At 50.0% G+C, this 18,716-nt stretch overlaps 1 protein-coding gene across 9 annotated transcripts in view; it reads right to left on the minus strand.

Annotated features, from left to right (window-relative positions):
* Positions 1–18,716, minus strand: part of DNMT3A (DNA methyltransferase 3 alpha) — a 114,782-nt gene that overhangs the window by 24,315 nt on the left and 71,751 nt on the right. The gene's annotated exons all lie outside the window — the stretch shown is intronic.

The raw sequence follows: 18,716 nt of genomic DNA on the forward strand, positions 1-18,716 counted from the left end.
CGGTCCGAGGGGCGCGGGGCCGGGGGGCGAGGCCGTTCCCCGCCCGTTCCCAGGGCCCGCCCAGGCCGGGCTGCAGGGAGCGCCCCGCCTCCGGGAAGACCGCCCGGCCCCTCCCCCAGCTCTGGAAGAGATTAGCGCGGGGCCGGGGGGCCGGTAGGGGAGGGAAGGGGCTGCTCCCGAGCCGCCTGCCCGGAGGGAGCCGGGAGTCCGGGCGAAAGCAAGCCGGAGCTTTCGGACGGCCTGGGAGAGCCGGGAGAAAGTTGTGAAAAGTGAGTTTCTCAGAAGCACAACCAAAAAAAAAAAGAAAAAAAAAGAAAAAGCTTACAGATAGGAGGCCCAGGAAGCTGTAGGAAAACTCAGCACACAGACGGAGAGTGACAGCAGGCGCGCGCAGACATTGGGAGCGCTCCAGATCGGGGATGTTTGGGGGGGCTCCCGCATCCACACTACAGGTGAATAGAGAAGCAGAGGGGCCTCAAAAAGCGCGGCGTGAGGAGGTCAGGCTTCGAGTCCCAGGGCCCCTACGTCACTCCGGGCCTTCCCTGGATTTCTCATTTTCCTGTTTGCAAGGTTGGTCGCGGCGAGGGCGCTCCTTCAGAAAGTTCAGCAATTCCTTCATTCCCAGGCTCAAACATCTGCAGATCGAGAAGACCTGACTCCTCTCCTGGGGCCTCCAGGTGCGGCCTCCAGGTGCAGCCTCCGCCATTTCAAGCTTCCTCCTCTTGAACAAAGGCACCTACCCCCAAGGCAGACGCAGTCCCCACCCACAGCCCTCCATTACGTTGGCTGTAGGATCAGATAAAGAAAGAGACCCTGTTGGCTCTGCCCTCCAGGGGTTGAAGATTCCACTAGACTTGGAGAAATATGAAAAGATCACTGTAAAACAAACATATGTAAAGGTAACTATGCCACAAATACCAAGTAGAAAAAAATGGGCGGCATGGATGACAAAAGAGGTTAGAGGTGAGTTCCAGGTGAGCAGACTGGGCCTGGAGGCTGGATCGGACTTGGAATGAGGTGAGATGGGTGGGATGAGCAAGAGCTGCCAGGCTGGGGAGGGAGGAGACCCTCGCCCACCTCCACCCTCCCAGTACACGACAGGGCAAGGTAATGGCAAGCCTTCAGGTGCGTCCGTGGGTATATTCTGTAGCAGGGAAGAATAACCGCAGGTTTTCTGACAAGATGAATGAGTATTTTGGAAAGATCAGCCTAGTTTCAGTTGGCAAGATGAATTAGAAGGAAGAACCGAGGAACTGGAGGAAAATGCTCCCAACAGCAGAGGGCTATTTGGGCAGCGGCACTTGTTAGAAGATCTGGACTTGGCCGGGCGTGGTAGCTCATGCCTGTAATCCCAGCACTTTGGGAGACCGAGGCAGGCGGATCATGAGGTCAGGAGTTTGAGACTGGCCTGACCAACATGGTGAAAACTTGTCTCTACTAAAAATACAAAAATTAGCCTGGCGTGGTGGCGTGCGCCTGTAATCCCAGCTACCTGGGAGGCCGAGGCAGGTGAATCGCTTCAACCTAGGAGGTGGAGGTTGCAGTGAGCCGAGATTGTGTCACTGCACTCCAGCCTGGGCGACAGAGTGAGACTCTGTCTTAAAAAAAAAAAAAAAAAAAAGATCTGGACTTCAGTTCTGTTTCCACCACCATGACCTTAAACAAGTCACTTAACCCCCAAGAAATCTGTTGTCTCATCTGCAAAACAGGAGTGATGACATCAGCCCTCTTGGGCCATGGAATGCCAGCATCCCCTAATGACAATGAGACAACTCCCTAGGTGCCTGGCTCCCAGCCTCAGTCACCTGGGACATACAGGTGCTGGTATAATGAAGTCATAAGATGTGCAGTGAGGGAGCCTCCCCTCCCCCCGAGGGCCATCAGAGCAAGCAAACCCTGAAGAGCAAGGACCCCAAACCAGAGAGCCTTCTACCTAAAAGACTTGGGTACAGAGTCCCCCAACCCTGAGACCCAGAATCCATACAGCTAGGAAAAGAAGCTATTCGAAAACCAAGCAAACAAAAACACAGGCCCTCTTCTGTTCCAACCCATCTTTCAACACAACTAAGGTATTTGCCTAGTACACATTTCCGGGGCTCCCCAAGCGGAAGTGAGAAGCCCAGAATTTGTCCCTCTTGCCTGCTCCCAACCTTTAGGGAATGCAGTATGACTTGCTTTGCTGCTTCTCTCACTGATACCTCTTCTGCATCCATGCCGGTCAATGGGCCTGAGAACTCATTTCAGGCATCCTCTCAAAAGAAGTTTCTGGTTCTGGCTTGGCGGCCTTTTTCAGACACTGTCTCACGTATGATACCCGCTCTTCCATTATAACGTGGCTAAACACCTTAGACTCCACATTCTGTGGTCCTGGGACATCAGACTGCAATGATGCCATGTGTGTAGCAAGGACTCAAAGTGTCAGAACTGGTCAGAACTGTTCACTTTCTCTTGGCCCACATACTAAGTAGCTGTTCCCTCCTGCCATCAAACTTCCTTATTCTCATCCTTTAGCATTAAAGTCAAATCTTACCTCTTCCACACAACTTCCCAACAAGCTAAAGGAAGCCTAGGCTCAAAGGTGTCCCCTTAACAACCCAGAGCATCTTCCTTCCCTCTCCTGTAACTATGCAGACAGGAAACACTGCCTTTTCTAGACTGAGTCACTTAAACAGAGATGTGTCTTCTTTGTGGTCAATGCACAGAGTCACATCCCAAAGCAGAAGAGACCCCAAGATCTAGAGCAGGGGAGATTTTACTAAAAGGAAAAATCCCCTTACTAAGATGGGGCAATCATCAAGGATCCTCAGGTCACACGTGCTCTTGAGCTTCCAAAGTAAACCTCCCTGGCAGTTTACCAGATACGTCTTTTGATTGAGTTAAAGACAGTCAACTCAAATACCAGCATCATGTAAAATAAGCCATGTTTTTGGATTTGTAATAAAAGTATGTTGAAAGGAGGAACTCCTGGACGAAAAGAAAATATGCTGGATGTCAAGAGCCTAAAAGAGGTGCTGGAAAGGAAGTATCCAGTGTGGTCCAACGGAGAGAGTGACCTGAGAATGATGGCACAGTTCCTGTTTGGTGGGCAGACAACAGTGATCCCATAGGCTTCCAAAGCCCAATAAAAATACCTCTGAAGGACATCTCTCTGCCCTGATCCCATATTCATCAAGCAAACTTCCAATTTTAATTACATTTTCCAATGACTCTGATACCAGTAAGTTGGCAGAAAACAGCAGGACAAGTATCATGATCTGTGTGGTGAGGACATGTCCTGTTATCAGTTGGTAAATCTAACATTCTGGGGTGCATCACTCTCCTGGGTCTTTGAAGAGTCATGATCATAAGTGTGTTAATGTGACTTTCCAGCCTCAAAGAACTGAGACGAGACACTAGGCCATCACGCTACTTCTCCAAAGAGCAGCAATGCCTGGAGCTCATGCCTGACGTTTTACTCAAAGTTCAGTGCTCTGTGGCATGCTCTATCATAAAATCCAGTTCTGGCAGGATAAGGGTAGATGATGTTGCTGCCATCCCACAGGACATTTACCATGTGAGTCTCTCTACTCTGAATCAGAGAAGCCATGGTCCCTATAAAGCCATCTGCAAAGCAACACATATGAAGTCACTGCATGTTTTCCACCCCACACATATTCCCACCAACCCCAAGACCAGGGAGACTTTATCCAGACAAAAAGAGAGGTCAGGATGGATGTCTGTTCTGAACCTGTCCTCCTCCCACCTACAGCTCAAAAGCCTCAATGCCAATCAGTCAACACTCTGCGTGACATTCTAGGCCCCCACGAATCTGGAGGCCTCCGTGTGATATCATGAAGCCCACGCTTTGCCCGCCCACTTGCTATTCCTCATGCTGTTCCTTCTTCCTGGAAGGCTCCTCCCCTTCAACTTTCACCACCAAAACCCTGCATATCTTTCTACACCAGTCTGCCAGTGACCTCCACCATGAAAGTTCCTCTAGCCCTGCACTGTCCAGGACAGCAGTTACTGGCTGCATGTGTCTATTTGAATTAAATACAAATTAAAATTTAGTTCCTCAGTCACACTGGCCACATTCCAAGTGTCCAAGAGCCACATGTGGCTGGAGGCTACTGAATTGCAAGGCACAGATTTTAGAACATTGCCATCATCCCAGAAAGTTCTTTTGACAGTGCTGCCCTGGCCCCTCATCCTTATCCTCCCCTCCTGTCCCTTTCTCCTTTACAAGATTAAATATTCCTACAGGGCAGGGACTGGACCTCATTCACCTTCGTATGGAAGCAGTGTGGGCTAGAGCATCTTGCCCAAAATAGAAGATTAAAACTGTTTGCTGAAATGAATGCAATGTTGTCTCAGGAACCGTAGACAAGAATTCTAATCGTTGCTAAGAGGTCCCAGTCTAGGGCTCCCAAAAGAGGCCGAGAATCTTTGTTTTCCTATTCCCTTGCAATCCATATGGAGGTTGCAAGCAAATGACCAGGACTGGGCTGCTGGCAGTGAAGCTAAAAATAGCCATGGAGCCAACAGCATGGAGTTAGCAGGACTTGTTGCTAAGGAGACCAGTCGCAGAGAGAGCAACTAAGCAGGGGGAAGGTGTCAGATGTGCACCCGGAGAGCAGAGGGGTCCAAAGGCTCGCACCTAGCGGTGTTCTGCCTTCTGGCAGCTCCTGGTTGATGCTCTAAGTGGGGCAAATGTTCCCCCTGTCCCTCCGTAACCCATCTCCATGGAAACCACCAGGACTGGGGTGAAGTACCAGCCCCTGGAAGGGAGGCCTCTGCCTGGAGCTTGTTGTTATGGCAACATCCCCCCTTCCTGTCACTCTCTCTCTCCTGGCTTCTCTGAAGGAGAGAGGTGGGGGTCTGGTCTTGGCTTAGCCAGCATGACCAGGAAACACCCGCTTCCTGACAAGACTAGCCTGTAAGGGGCTCTCCAGAAGCTCCTGGAAGCCCGGAGAGGCAGAGCTTCCTTTCTTTTCACAAGGGCCTTGCAGATCATCTCGCCAGGAGAACCCCAGACTCACTTTGGTTTAATTGCATCTGGATCACCCAAGGAGGGCTTTAAAAATACAGATTCTTGGGCTCCACCTGTGTAGATCAGCAGGCTCAGGGTGGGGCCCAGGAATCTACTAACACCTCCCTGAGTAACTCTAATACTAGCCAGGTGTGGAAACACGGAGAGCCCTGGCTGTCTCTGTTACAAATGAGGACACTGAGGCCTAGAGAGTACCCAGCCCACCGGAAGGGTCAGAGTCATTCACTGGAGAGAAGTGGTCTGGAGAGAGGAGGGGTAGCAGAAGAAGATGGAGGTCAGCTCCCTCAGGGCATGCGCCCCAGGTGAGCCCCTCCTCTGGGCCTTTCCCGCGTGCTCCCTGTTCAAGCACAACCTGCTACTGTTGGATGCTGGACTGTGATTTCAAACCAAAGCCCCTGACAAGCTGCCCCCTGTGGTGGAATGCAGAAGGTAGGGGGCTAGGAGTCTGGTTCTCAGAGTAGCCCAGGCAGATGATTTGGGCTGAAAGAGAAATCCATCCTCCTGAAGAAAAGCAAAAGGGTCACCATGGCAACTGCAGTGTGCTGCCTGGTTGGGCTCTATGCCATCACCCCAAACCTGGGCCCTGAAGCAGAACCTCCTCCCTGAGTCTGGGGAGAGGAACAGCATTTGGGCAAATGCGGTCGGGCAGGGGCACCCCTCTAACCCCTGCACTGACCAGTCTAGTTTTAGAACCTGTAAGGGAACTGTGCTTTATCCTGGGAGCCTGCCTGAAGCTCACCTAAACACCGGATAGGATTGGTCGGTCCTTAGTACCTGCAATAGGTAGACTTGGGGGAAGGGAAGCAAAGAGGTGCAAGAGCTAGTAGACACGATGGGGCTCTAGGCTTCTGTTACTCACAGCCTAACTGTGTACCCAAGACCCACCACACATGAAACCACAGCCCTCATTCAAGACAGCATGCAATTAGATGGTAAATTATGTGGTAGGGATGCTTTCTACATGTGCCGAAGGAACTCAGAGGCGGCTGGGATCAGTGAAGGCAGGAAGACTCAAGGGAAGATGAAAGAGCAGAAACTAGGAATGGGCACAACCTCCCAGGTTTTTTAGACAGGAATGGCCAGATCTAGGGGGCATCTGCAACTGCATGAGCTTCCTGGCAGATGAAGGGCAGGAATGAAAAGCACAAGCACAGCCTTAGGGTATTGTTAGGGAGGGGGAATGGTAAGGGGCTTTTTGCACTGACACTCTAGATGAATTCTTCTAAATCAAGAGAGGAAGATGCAGGATGGGGGAGCCCACCTACTGGAAAGGCAGTCCTTCCCTCTTGCTGATACCCTCACCTCCCCTTCTCCCCCCACCTCTATCCCAGAGCCCCTGGCTCCCTCATTCTCTCCCAGCCAACCCTACACTTCCCTAATGGTGTATGTTGGGAAGTCCCAGCCCAGCAGCTGCACCATCAGGCTCTGAAGCTTTGGTGTCTGCTTTCCTTTTCCCTACAGCTCCGGGTCTGCCCCATAAGGGGAAGGCTTCTCCACAAACCCAGCTCTTCCTTCCTGCTCACTTCCACCCCCTATCCCGGAACTGCTGGGTCTGCACAACTCTACCAGTGACTGAGTCTGGGGCCAGGGAGCAGAGATGCCACGGCGGGTGGGGGAGGGTGGCAGTGCCCCATGACCCTGGATCTCACATGCCCCTTACCAGGAAATTCAACTGGGAGGGGATGCCAGGTCTTTCACTGAGCAGGGTGCTGAGCAGGGCGTTTTACAGCTGATGACGAGACCTTAAATAACCCCTAGCTTCTTTGGGTCTTGGTTTCCTAACTAGCCTAATGGAATCACATGTATCTGCTAAATATTACAGATAAGATCAAAGGAAGCCAGGAGGGACTCACATTTGAGAGGTGAGGGACTTCATGACAAGTTTGCTTTAGGGACGTGTCGATGCTGTCACTTTGCTTTAGAAACTGGACCCTGGAGAAAAGTGTTAAGTTATACTAAGAGGCGTGTGGGCCAAAAGGAACCTGGTAAACCTTAACAGCCAGGCCTGTTTTCCCCACCCTTCCCCCACCCCTTCTCCAGGCTCCGGGGGTCAAAGGGAGGGGCCTAAAGGAGCCGCATTCAGATTCAGGCATGCAGACCCTCTCAAGTTTCAGGGTCCAAAGAGAAGACTCCAGAGGATCCCAGCAGACAGGCATTGCGGTAACTATTGCTGAAAACAGCGGGAACCCTGCCATCTCCATCCGAAAGGAAACATTTAAATTCCTGTACCAAGTCCTTTCCGGTCTTTTCCCCCAAACCCTGTTTGGAAACTGTTCCCTAGGTCTGCCGCCTTAGAGTCCGTACTTCTTCCTTGCTTGTTATTCAAGATTAGACTGGCAACCCAGGCCATATCAATCACCCGTGCTGGGCACATCACTAAATTCCCAACGTGATTAACCTGGCCCAGGTAGTCATGTTTAAGCAAAATGTGCAGAGAGGCCCCCACTGCCAATGTAGGTGATACAATAACTACATCTACCGATACATCTGTGTGGGACTCATCTGTGCCAGATTTGGTTTACTTCTAATCATCTGAAGCTTGGTGGTTTTCAAGCTGTAGTAAGTCCCAGAATCATCTGGGGGGCTGGCTAGAAAATCAGACCTACAGGTACTGCCCCAGAGCTTCTGCTCCAGGAGTGTGCCTTTTTAATGCACTGCCCAGGTGGTTCTGGTGGGATAGCACACAATCCCACCCTTTGAGAAACACTGAAGTCTAAGAGCATCTTTGGTATATAAGCAAGTTCATTCAATTCTTGTTTTTTTGTTTTTTGTTTTTTGTTTTTTGCCTCACAAAGCTGCCTTTCCAATAGCATCTAGCATCAAATATACAGGCAGCTGAGCTGTTATTCCTGTTTTTGCTCAATCCATCTGAGTTGCAAGTGAAAATAATATTTATACTGCCCACCATTCATGGACTAAAGAGGAACAGGGAAGAGCTGTGGCATCTGTAGAGTTGCTATTGAAGAATGGCAAGTCAGAAAAATGGTAACATTCACACGCACACTTGCGCGCACACACACACACACACACCATGCAGTTGGCCTGGGACGGAGTGCCGACTGAGAGGTGAAGGATGCGGGGTGGCCGCAGGGAGTTGATGGAAGTCAGAAAGGGCTCCACAGAGGACGTGGCGGCACGTGCCTGTAATCCCAGCTACTTGGGAAGCTGAGGTGGGAGGATCACTTGAGCCCAAGAGTTCCAGGCTGAAGTGAGCTACAATCAGAGCATGCCACTGCACTCCAGCCTGGGCGACAGAGCAAGACTCTGTCTCAAAAATTAACATAGCCCCGGCGTGATGGCTCACGTCTGTAATTCCAGCACTTTGGGAGACCAAGGTGGGCAGATCACTTGAGGTCAGGAGTTCGAGACCAGCCTGGCCAACATGGTGAAAACTCATCTCTACTAAAAATACAAAAATTAGCCAGAGGTGGCCAGGTATGGTGGCTCATGCCTGTAATCCCAGCACTTTGGGAGTCCGAGGTGGGTGGATCACCTGAGGTCAGGAGTTTGAGACCAGCCTTGCCAACATCTCTACTAAAATTACAAAAATTAGCTAGGCGTGGCAGCACGTGCCTGTAGTCCCAGTTACTCGGAAGGCTGAGGCAGGAGAATCACTTGAACCAGGGAGTCAGAGGTTGTAGTGAGCCGAAATTGTGCCACTGCACTCCAGCCTGGCGACAGAGACTCTGTCTCAAAAAGAAAAAAAACCTGTCCCCATGGACACCAATCTGCTGGCTTCTCAAAAGCAGCTTATCCAAACCCTCACTCAAAAATCCACCCCCTCCTAAGAGAAAATGTCTTAATGACCTTGGGGTAGACAGATAATTCTGAGAGATAACACACACAAACTGACCAATAAAAGAAAAAAATGGGTAAGTTGGACTTTATTAAAAACTTCTGCTCATCAGAATACATAAGAAAATGAAAAGTTCACTCCATCATCCTGCCTCAAACCTGCTCTTCCTCCAGGATTCTCTAGCTCAGATAATGAACCCTGTCCCCAGCCCCAGCCCCCGATACCAGGCAAATATTTCCCTCCCCTCCAACCAGGACCAGTTCTAGCAATTCTTTCAAGTCTGCCTCTCATTACCTCAACCCTCAATCAAGGCCAAATGTAATGTTCTCCTACCTGGTCCTGCTTCTAAACTTCCCCTCTCTGGGGAATCCTTACCATCCTGCCAGGTTATCTTCCTAAACTGCATGTCCAATTCTCTTCCACCCCTGCTCTCCACTGCACAACGAAGCCTAAATTTCTCACTATAGCAGGAAGACCCTTGAGGATGTGACCACCTTGCTTTCTAGTTCTCTCTCTTCTTACCCATCCTCCCTAAGCCCTGCACCCTATTGCCAGATCTACTATTCCCTAAACAACCCAAAAGTGCCTCCTTCTCTTTGCCCTCAGTCGTTCCTTTTCCTGAAATGCCTTCCTCCTCTTTTACACTTTTAATTAATTAATTTATTTATTTATTTATTTGAGACAGTATCTCACTCTGTCACCCAGGCTGGAGTCCAGTGGCATGATCATGGCTCACTGCAGCCTCGACCTCAGCCTCCTGAGTAGCTGGGACCACTGGCACACAACACCATGCCCAGCTAATTAAATTTTTTTTTTTTTTTTGTAGAGAGGGGGTCTGGCCACGTTGCCCAGGCTGGTCTTGAACTGCTGGGCTCAAGCGATCCTCCCACTTTGGTCTCCCAAAGTGCTGGGATTACACTGCACCCAGCCTCTTTTGCACTTACTGAAATTCTCAAAGGATGCCTGCCTCCTCCAGGAAGCTTCTCTCATGCTCCTTTATGATTCATGTTGGGCTCTTATTACACAGGAGCACAGAGCAAGCCCCACGCTCTGCCTGCCACTGAGGCTTGTTGGGAACATTCCTGACTCCTCCACTTGACAATATCTGCCTCTGGGACAGGGACTGTATCCAACTGGTCTCCCCCCACCCCACCACTAGCATAGTATATGTGTATTTACTAAGTACAGAATTACTAAGCAATAAGTAGTAAGTACTGAGGTTCATTAACTCCTTTAACTAGTGTACTCGCCCCTTAATAAAGTGGCACAGAGGGCTCTGGCAGACCACCCCATACTTGAACATCCCACAGCCTCCCTGACAAGCAGTCTGGTTTTTAAAGCAGAGAGAACATTGGCCATTATATTTTCTGCTTTGTCAGCCCCATAGACAGTGCTATGGGAAAGTTAAAGTTGGCCTAAATATTGGAGAAACCTTGAGGTGCTCTAGACTCCAAACTCCTAGAGGATTTCTTTGACCATCTCCCTTCGGACCCCATTCCATGCCCTTCCCCCACTGTCCCTGCCAAGCAGTCCTGTTCAGGTCAATGGCGGTACACTGCCTCTCCCTGGGCACCGCCTTCCCTGAGGTCCTTAGGTAGGGCTAGGGAGTTGCTTGCATAGTCCCTCCTTCAGTATTTCTAAAACAACCCTGCCCTGGCTACAGCACAATTCATTCATTTACTACCAACCTCTCGCAGGGGAGGGTAGGGATTCTGACTTACCTTTAAATTTGCTTCCTTAGTGTCTAGAAAATGTTGGAACATAGTAGACACCCAGACACACAAGGTGGTATCTTAAAGACTGAGCACACAGTATCTGCTCAGTAAAGGCTGGACAACCCTTTGGGTTTTTTGTTTTGTTTTGTTTTGAGACAGGGTCTCGCTCTGTCGCCCAGGCTGGAGTGTAGTGGCGCAATCTTGACTCACTGCAACCTTCACCACTCTGGCTCAAACGATTCTTGTGCCTCAGCCTTCCAAGTAGCTGGGATTACAGGCATGTGCCACTACGCCCAGCTAATTTTTGTATTTTCACTAGAGATGGGGTTTCACCATGTTAGCCAGGCTGGTCTCGAATTCCTGGCCTCAAGTGATCCGCCCGCCTTGGCCTCCCAAAGTGTTGGGATTACAGGCGTGAGCCACTGCGCTGGATCAAAGGTTTTTTTTAAAAATAGTTTTTGGTTTTTTGTTTTTTTTGATACGGAGCCTGACTCTGTCGCCCAGGCTGGAGTGCAGTAGCGTGATCTCGGCTCATTGCAAGCTCCGCCTCCCAGGTTCACGCCATTCTCCTGGCTCAGCCTCCCACGTAGCTGGGACTAGAGTAGCTGGGACTATAGGCGCCTGCCACCACGCCTGGCTAATTTTCTGTATTTTTAGTAGAGACGGGGTTTCACTGTGTTAGCCAGGATGGTCTCGATCTCCTGACCTCGTGATGTGCCCGCCTCGGCCTCCCAAAGTGCTGGGATTACAGGCGTGAGCCACCACGCCCAGCTAAAAAGAGTTTTTATAAGGATGCTTCATGTATGTGCCTTTAGAAGAGACATATATGCGAGGTCTGAGAATTCACTCAAATATTTAATTTAGAATTTATATACAAGGTAATCTAGGTAACAAAGAGAGTGCAGATCATGATTCTAGTCTCACCCCCCAACCTGCCATGATGGAATTTTACAATCTCTGGGGTCATCTCATTTATTTCTGTCACATTATAAACCAGGAAACTAAAATGCCGAAAGCAGAAAGACCTCCTCACATCCATAGCTAAGGAGGGGCAGAAGCTGAGATGAGAAACCAGGCCTCCCAAATCTCATTCCAACATTTTCTTAATCCAGTTTCACAACATCATCCATATGGTCATGAAAAAACAGCAATTCAAGGGCAAGGGTTCAGGACCACATGAGTAGAGCTGGGAGGGGTGGTCGGGGAGGCTGAAAGGGACCCGAGCCTCCTGGCAAAGAGGCACGGGGAACAGCCCCAACAACTGCAGGCCAGGGGCGGGAAGAGCATGCGGCAGGCTGGAAAGCCAGGCCAACTCTCTCCCTCTCTTCTAAGTGCATTCTTCAATTTCATGACAATTTCCAAGCCAGGAAACCAGGAAAACTGGGAGTGTAGGTGAGTCATTTGGGTACACAATAGAAGCAAGGTGAGATTTGGAGTCTAGTCTGGCCCACTGGGCCACTCCATTAGGATACCCATGTGGCCACAACCTACTTACCTAGATAAATTTTAGTTGTTTTTTTTTTTTTTTTTTTTTTAGATGGAGTCTCGCTCTGTTGCCCAGGCTGGAGTGCAGTGGCCGGATCTCAGCTCACTGCAAGCTCCGCCTCCCGGGTTTATGCCATTCTCCTGCCTCAGCCTCCCGGAGTAGCTGGGACTACAGGCGCCCACCACCTCACCCGGCTAGTTTTTTGTATTTTTTAGTAGAGACGGGGTTTCACCGGATTAGCCAGGATAGTCTCGATCTCCTGACCTTGTGATCCGCCTGTCTCGGCCTCCCAAAGTGCTGGGATTACAGGCTTGAGCCACCGCGCCCGGCAATTTTAGTTTTCTAATAGCAAAATAGAGGTTAAAAAATACTTCTGGCCGGGCACGGTGGCTCATGCCTGTAATCCCAGCACTTTGGAGGCTGAGGCAGGCGGATCATGAGGTCAGGAGTTTGAGACCAGACTGGCCAACATGGTGAAACCCCATCCCTACTAAAAATACAAAAAATTAGCTGGGTGTGGTGGCAGGAGCCTGTAATCCTAGCTACTCAGGAGGCTGAGGCAGGAGAATCGCTTGAACCCAGGAGGCAGCAGTTGCAGTGAGCCAAGATCGCTCCACTGCACTCCAGCCTGGGTGACAGAGTGAGACTCCATCTCAAATAAAAACAAAGACAAAAAAAAAAAAGGTTTCTTATATATTAAATACAGGTAACATGTTTTAGGATTGTGGTAAAAGCTAATGCTCCTGGCATAGTGCCTGATGTAAAATAGGTGCTCAGTAAAGTTCAACACCCTTTCCCTGGTTCAGGCTTTGCTGTGGCCAGGAGCTGGCCCTGGGCCAGCTACTAGTCAGGCGCCTACCCCACCCTGCCTCTTTTTTTCTCACCACTAAAAAGTAGGGGTTGTTCTAAGAGCTGTTCTCTCTGTGCCCCAGAAGTGAAGAATCCGGTGCGCAACCAACCCATCTACTTACAGGACAATGGGGAGTCCCTTTGTGGCAACGTTCGTAGCCTATGGTAAAGGCCAGCCCTCGAAGTCACTACTGGTTACAGGCTGTCATGGGAGCCTCTAGAACTTGTTCAGCCTTTGGGTAAAGTATACTTGCTGTGCCTACTCCAAACATCATCCTCTCCTTCAAGGGGGATGTTATTTTTGAGGCCACCCTGCAAAAGGTCAGGTATGGCAAATAAGTGAGGAATGTCTTCCAGTCCAAATACCCTAAAGCTGCTACCCATACAGTTGGCTAATAATTTGGTTGGAGCCTTTACTGGTCTACTTTGCACTGCCATTTCTCCTGAACTAGACTAAAGCCCAGGAGATCACACCTTATTCATCTCCTCCTTCCCACAGCCTCTAGCACAAGGCCCCTTTACTTAGTAGGTGCGGAGTGACTGCTTATTAAATGGAATATGGCACAGCAGGGGGGACCTTCTGGACATTCATGGCCTGCTCTCCCCAGGGCGGACAGGAAGCACAGTCTGTTGAGACTGCAGGGTTGTAAAGTCAGAGGAGGCAACATTTGCTAAGTTCAAAGAAGCAGCAGCACAAATGGCCAATAAACATAGGAAAAGATGTTCAACCTCACTTATTATCTGGGAAATGCCAATTAAAAGCATAACAAGATACTATTTTCCCACCCATTTGACTAGCAAAATACTGATGTTGGCAAAGGTCTTCTCATACCCTGTTCACAGAAGCAGAAATTGGCAGTGCCCTTTTTAGAGGGCAGTTTGGCAGATTTCATAAAATGTTAAATGCACATTCCCTTCAACTAGACCTTTTTCTTTCTAGGTATCTATCTTAGAGAAACAGATGCACAAAGATGTATGACCAAGGATGTTCACAGCTGCAATGCTAAATAGTAAAATATCATAAACAACATAAATGCCCACCAGTATCAGAATGGCTAAATAAAACCATGGGAATCCATATGGTGGAATATAATAGTAATTACGTGGCTAGACTGCACAGACTTACTGGAAGTCAAAAACCAAGCTGTAAAACGAAACTACAGTGTAGTTCCATTTGTGTAAAAAGAAAAGGAAAACCCTGAAGCAAAATTATGTATTTACACGCACACACACAGATAGAAAAAAATCATGACATACATCAAACTGACAGCATCAAGTACGTCTGGTGAAGGAATTGATTTTTCAGGCCAGGTGTGGTAGCTCATGCCTATAATCCCAGTACTTTGAGAGGCTGAGGCAGAAGGACTGCTTGAGCCCAGGAGTTCAAGACCAGCCTGGTCAACATAAGGGTACCCCCATCTCTACAAAAAATTTAAAAATTAGCCGAGTGTGGTGGCACATGCCTGTTTACTAAGGAGGCTTAGGTGGGAGGATCACCTGAGCCCAAGAGGTTGAGGTTGCAGTGAGCCACGATCATGCCGTTGCACTCCAACCTGGCCAATGGAGCAAGACCCTGTCTCAAAATAAAATTTTGGGGTGGCAAGTTTGGGTGGACTTTTTCACATATTTGTGTAATACTTATGTAATTTAAAATACTTTCTAAAAATTACCAAGTTCCTATTATATGCTAGCTCTGTGCCAGGAGCTTTAAATGTTGTGTGTTACCTTATTAATCCACACAACTCCGAGATGAGAATTGTTCATTGATTCAGCACACTTTCACCCTGCACCTCCCACATGCCAGCCCTGGGGGCAGAGGGTGCCCAGAATGCCTGTATTGAACAAATTTAAATGCAGAAATGGGTAGAGGCAGAAAACAAGCTAGTGAGTGCTGCTGCCATGGGGATGCAGAGTACAGCCAAGTCTATCCACACAGGAGGAACCTCAGCTGGGGTACAGGGTAAGTAATGCCTAAGGTCCCACACCCAGTAAGTGGGACCTCACTCAAGGCAGTATTTGTTTTGTTTTTTGTTTTTTGTTTTTTGAGATGGAGTCTCGCTCTGTCACCCAGGCTGGAGTGCAGTGGTGCAATCTCCGGCTCACTACAGCTCCGCCTTCTGGGTTCACGCCATTCTCCTGCCTCAGCCTCCTGAGTAGCTGGGACTACAGGTGCCCGCCACCGCGCCCGGCTAATTTTTTGTATTTTTAGTAGAGACGGGGTTTCACCATGGTCTCCATCTCCTGACCTCGTGATCCGCCCGCCTCCGCCTCCCAAAGTGCTGGGATTACAGGCGTGAGCCACTGCGCCCGGCTTCAAGGCAGTATTTGAACTTGCCTCCAAAGGCCGCAGTAAACAGCAGCTGACCCTTAAGGTCCATGAAGGCTCTGCTATCTGCTGGGCAGCCCTGGGTGGAGGAAGTGGGTTGTATCTGAGTGCTGCGAGGGAAGGGAGGAGAGACTATGATATTCCAGACACAGATGTTTCATTATCACTATTCAATATTTATTAAGCATCTAATAAGTATAAGGATGCATGAGTTGAGGGTCCCTACCTTCAGGTTGGAAGCACAAAAGAGACCAGATCCTAGTGCTCTAGGTACAGTAGGACATGGTACCTGCTGCCTAGACAGAATTTAGAATCTGGCTGGGGTGAAGAGATTAATGAGCCAGTCATGCCATCGATGTGCTGTAACTGAGTCCTAAAACCACCAGCAGTGACACAAACTGGAGTCAGTGGCCTCCCAGGCGAGATGACCGCCCAGCTACTGACCCTGGGTCTCTGCGCTCATCTGCCTCGCAGAGCTACAGGGAGGGCTAATGAAGCGAGAGGCCCTTCCTAAACCCTCAAGCCCTCCATCAGAGTGCCTTTTGCTCTGAGAATTAGAAGGAAGAGGAACTAAGGGATTGCGTTCCTTTGGGAGGAGGAACTGCCCCATCCCTGCCCTCCCCACAGCCCTGGCCAGCTCTGCCAGGTCAAAGAAGGTTCTCCTCAGCTCAGAAGCCCGGTGAGAACGACAGGAACACAGGATGGAGGAGATTCTGGCCCCACTTTACCCATGGAGCCTGTCCATACCAGTCCCATGCCATCCTCCAGGTATACCAGTCAGCACCCCTGGAAAAACCACCTCGAAATCAAGGGTGTGAGCCCTTGCCATGGTGGAGACCCAAGATCTCATGCTCCCAGAGAAGTGATCCCACATTCACCCACCTCCTAACTGCTTAGCCGACCGGTAGGTATTCACTGGGCCTGTTCTCCCTGCCCATTGTATTAGGCCAGACAGGGGAAGATGTGATTAACACATAAGAAATAGTGAAAAATACCCTGATGAAATATGATTCAGTGCTAAGTAATATTAACAGTAAGGAGTGCAGTGGCTCATGCCTGTAATTCCAGCACTTTGGGAGGCCAAAGCAGGCAGATCACTTGGGGTCAGGAGTTCGAGGCCAGCCAGGCCAACAAACGAAACCCCATCTCTACTTAAAATACAAAAATTAGCTGGGTGTGGTGGTGCGTGCCTGTAATTCCAGCTACTGGGAAGGCTGAGGCGAGGCACGACAATCGCTTGAACCCGGGAGGTGGAGGTTGCAGTGAGCCGAGAGATTGTGCCACTGCACCCCATCCTGGGAGACAGAGTGAAACTGTGTCTCAAAAATACAAACAAACAAAAACCCAGTAAGAGTTACAGGGATTCAGGGAAGGGAAGAGGTCATTGTGGACTGGAGAAATCTTGGAACCTTCCTGGAGGAGGTAGCAGCTCTTGGCTTCAACCCTGAAGAATGGACTGGGGAAAGCACAGCAGGAACAATGACAGGAAGGAAGGAGCATGGCAAGGTCCCCTCCTACGGGACACCCTCCTATTAGAGGACTGTAGTGAAAGTGGGGTGGGTTGATTGTGGAGGTCGCAGGGTTGAAGACTTGAGAAATAGCCAGAGGGCATCTGACATGATGAGGGAGACAATGGGGAGCCACTGGAGGTTCTACAGCAGGGTGTGATCATGATTAAAGCAGAGCTTAGTCCTTACAGGACTAGTAAGCAGGTGAAGGAAGAGCAACAGGAGATGGAACAGACACAAGACAACAACTTCCTTCCAGCTCCAGCATGAAGTCTCACTTCAGCCTCAGGGACTGCGGAAATGTCTCATTTTCCCCATTCACTTATTTTCCAGTTCTTTCATTTTGTGGCATTCTGAGTCGTCTTAAATCGTGGGGGAGGGAAAGCCTGGAGTGGGTAATCTGGGGTGGGCTCACTTAGTAACTGGTCTGACAAGGGTGGGCAAGGAGAAGCAAGTTAAGCTGGGGAGTGCATTCTGAGGGAAGAACCCCCAGGTGGGGCACACAGCCTAGGGGAAGGGCGGGTGCAGCCTCGGGTCTGGTGGCTGCTCCCCAGCAGAGCACGGGAGCCCTTCTGACCCCGCCCCACCTTCCAGCCACATTTCCTAGCTGCTCTCTGCCCACACCCGCTGTGCACCACCACAACAAACTCTCGTTCCTGAAAAGCCCATGTGTCTTGTGCCTCGGGAGGCATGTGCTTGCTATATTCCTCCCTCTGAAATGCCTTCCTCACCCCTCCCCTAAATTCCAGTTCAACCGTCAAAAGCCAGAAGCCACCTCCTGCTGATGCATAGATGACCCCAGGCAGCGTTCGTTGTCTATGCCCAGTTCAGGGCAGCTTTTTCTGCAGGCGCTATGAGCCCTCATCCTATCACGGGAAAACTAGGAATCCTCTATGCCTTCGGTAGCCCCAGTATCTTAGGTGTCGCTCAGCTGCGGAGGCTTCTGGAAATCGGCTAAGTAAAGGTGCCCTGAATGAAGGGTTGCAGGCGTTGCATCCTGAGATTAGGAAGTGCTGGCTGGCCCTTCAAGTGATATTGTCTGGGGAACAGCTGGAGCTGGGTCCTGAAGGCTGGGTGGTTTGTCGGGAGGGGAGGTGCCTTTTTTGGGAGGAGGTGGGTAGTTGGATCTAGGAGGGTGGGTAAGTGGTTAGTGGATCAACACTGGCAGAGGGTGGGGGGTGGAGATCTGGGGATGCAGTTAACAGAGGTTGCTGCTTGAGATCAGCTGAAGGAGGTGGGGAGGAACCTGCAGGGGCCTTGGGAAGGCCCAGGGAGGCAGTTTCAGAAGGGCTCAAATGTCAGAGAGCAAAATGAGACTGAGAAAAGAGAAGAAATGTCTGTGCTGTTATTACACCATTTAGAAAACATGACAAAAAATTAGCCAGGCGTGGTGGTGTGTGCCTGTAATCCCAGCTACTGGGGAGGCTGATGCAGGAGAATCGCTTGAACCTGGGAGACGGAGGTTGCAGTGAGCCAAGATCGTGCCATTGCACTCCAGCTTGGGCAACAAGAGCGAAACTCTGTCTCAAAAACAAAAAACAAAAAACAAAAAAAAACAGGCCTGATAGGCCGGATGCAGTGGTTCACGCCTGTAATCCCAGTACTTTGGGAGGCCAAGGCGGGCAGATCACCTGAGGTCAGGAGTTCGCGCCTGACCAACATGGTGAAACCCCCATCTCTGCTAAAAATACAAAAAGCCGGGTGTGTTGGCAGGTGCCTGTAATCCCAGCTACTCGGGAGGCTGAGGCAGGAGAATCGCTTGAACCCAGGAGGGAGAGGCTGCAGTGAGCCGAGATCTAGCCATTGCATTCCAGCCTGGGCAACAATAGCGAAACTCCATCTCGAAAACAAACAAACAAACAAAGAAAACAGGCCTGATAGCAACAGCTGCTACTCTTGAGTCTGAGGGGGAGTTGGGAATCTTGAAAGCTACCTGTGTTTTCCCAATCTTCTTGATACCTGCATCTAGCCCTTCCCTAACCCCAGGCATAGCCCAGGAGAAGACTG

The sequence above is a fragment of the Papio anubis genome, chromosome 14 (genome assembly GCF_008728515.1).
Source record: "Papio anubis isolate 15944 chromosome 14, Panubis1.0, whole genome shotgun sequence".
Classification (NCBI taxonomy): domain Eukaryota; kingdom Metazoa; phylum Chordata; class Mammalia; order Primates; family Cercopithecidae; genus Papio; species Papio anubis.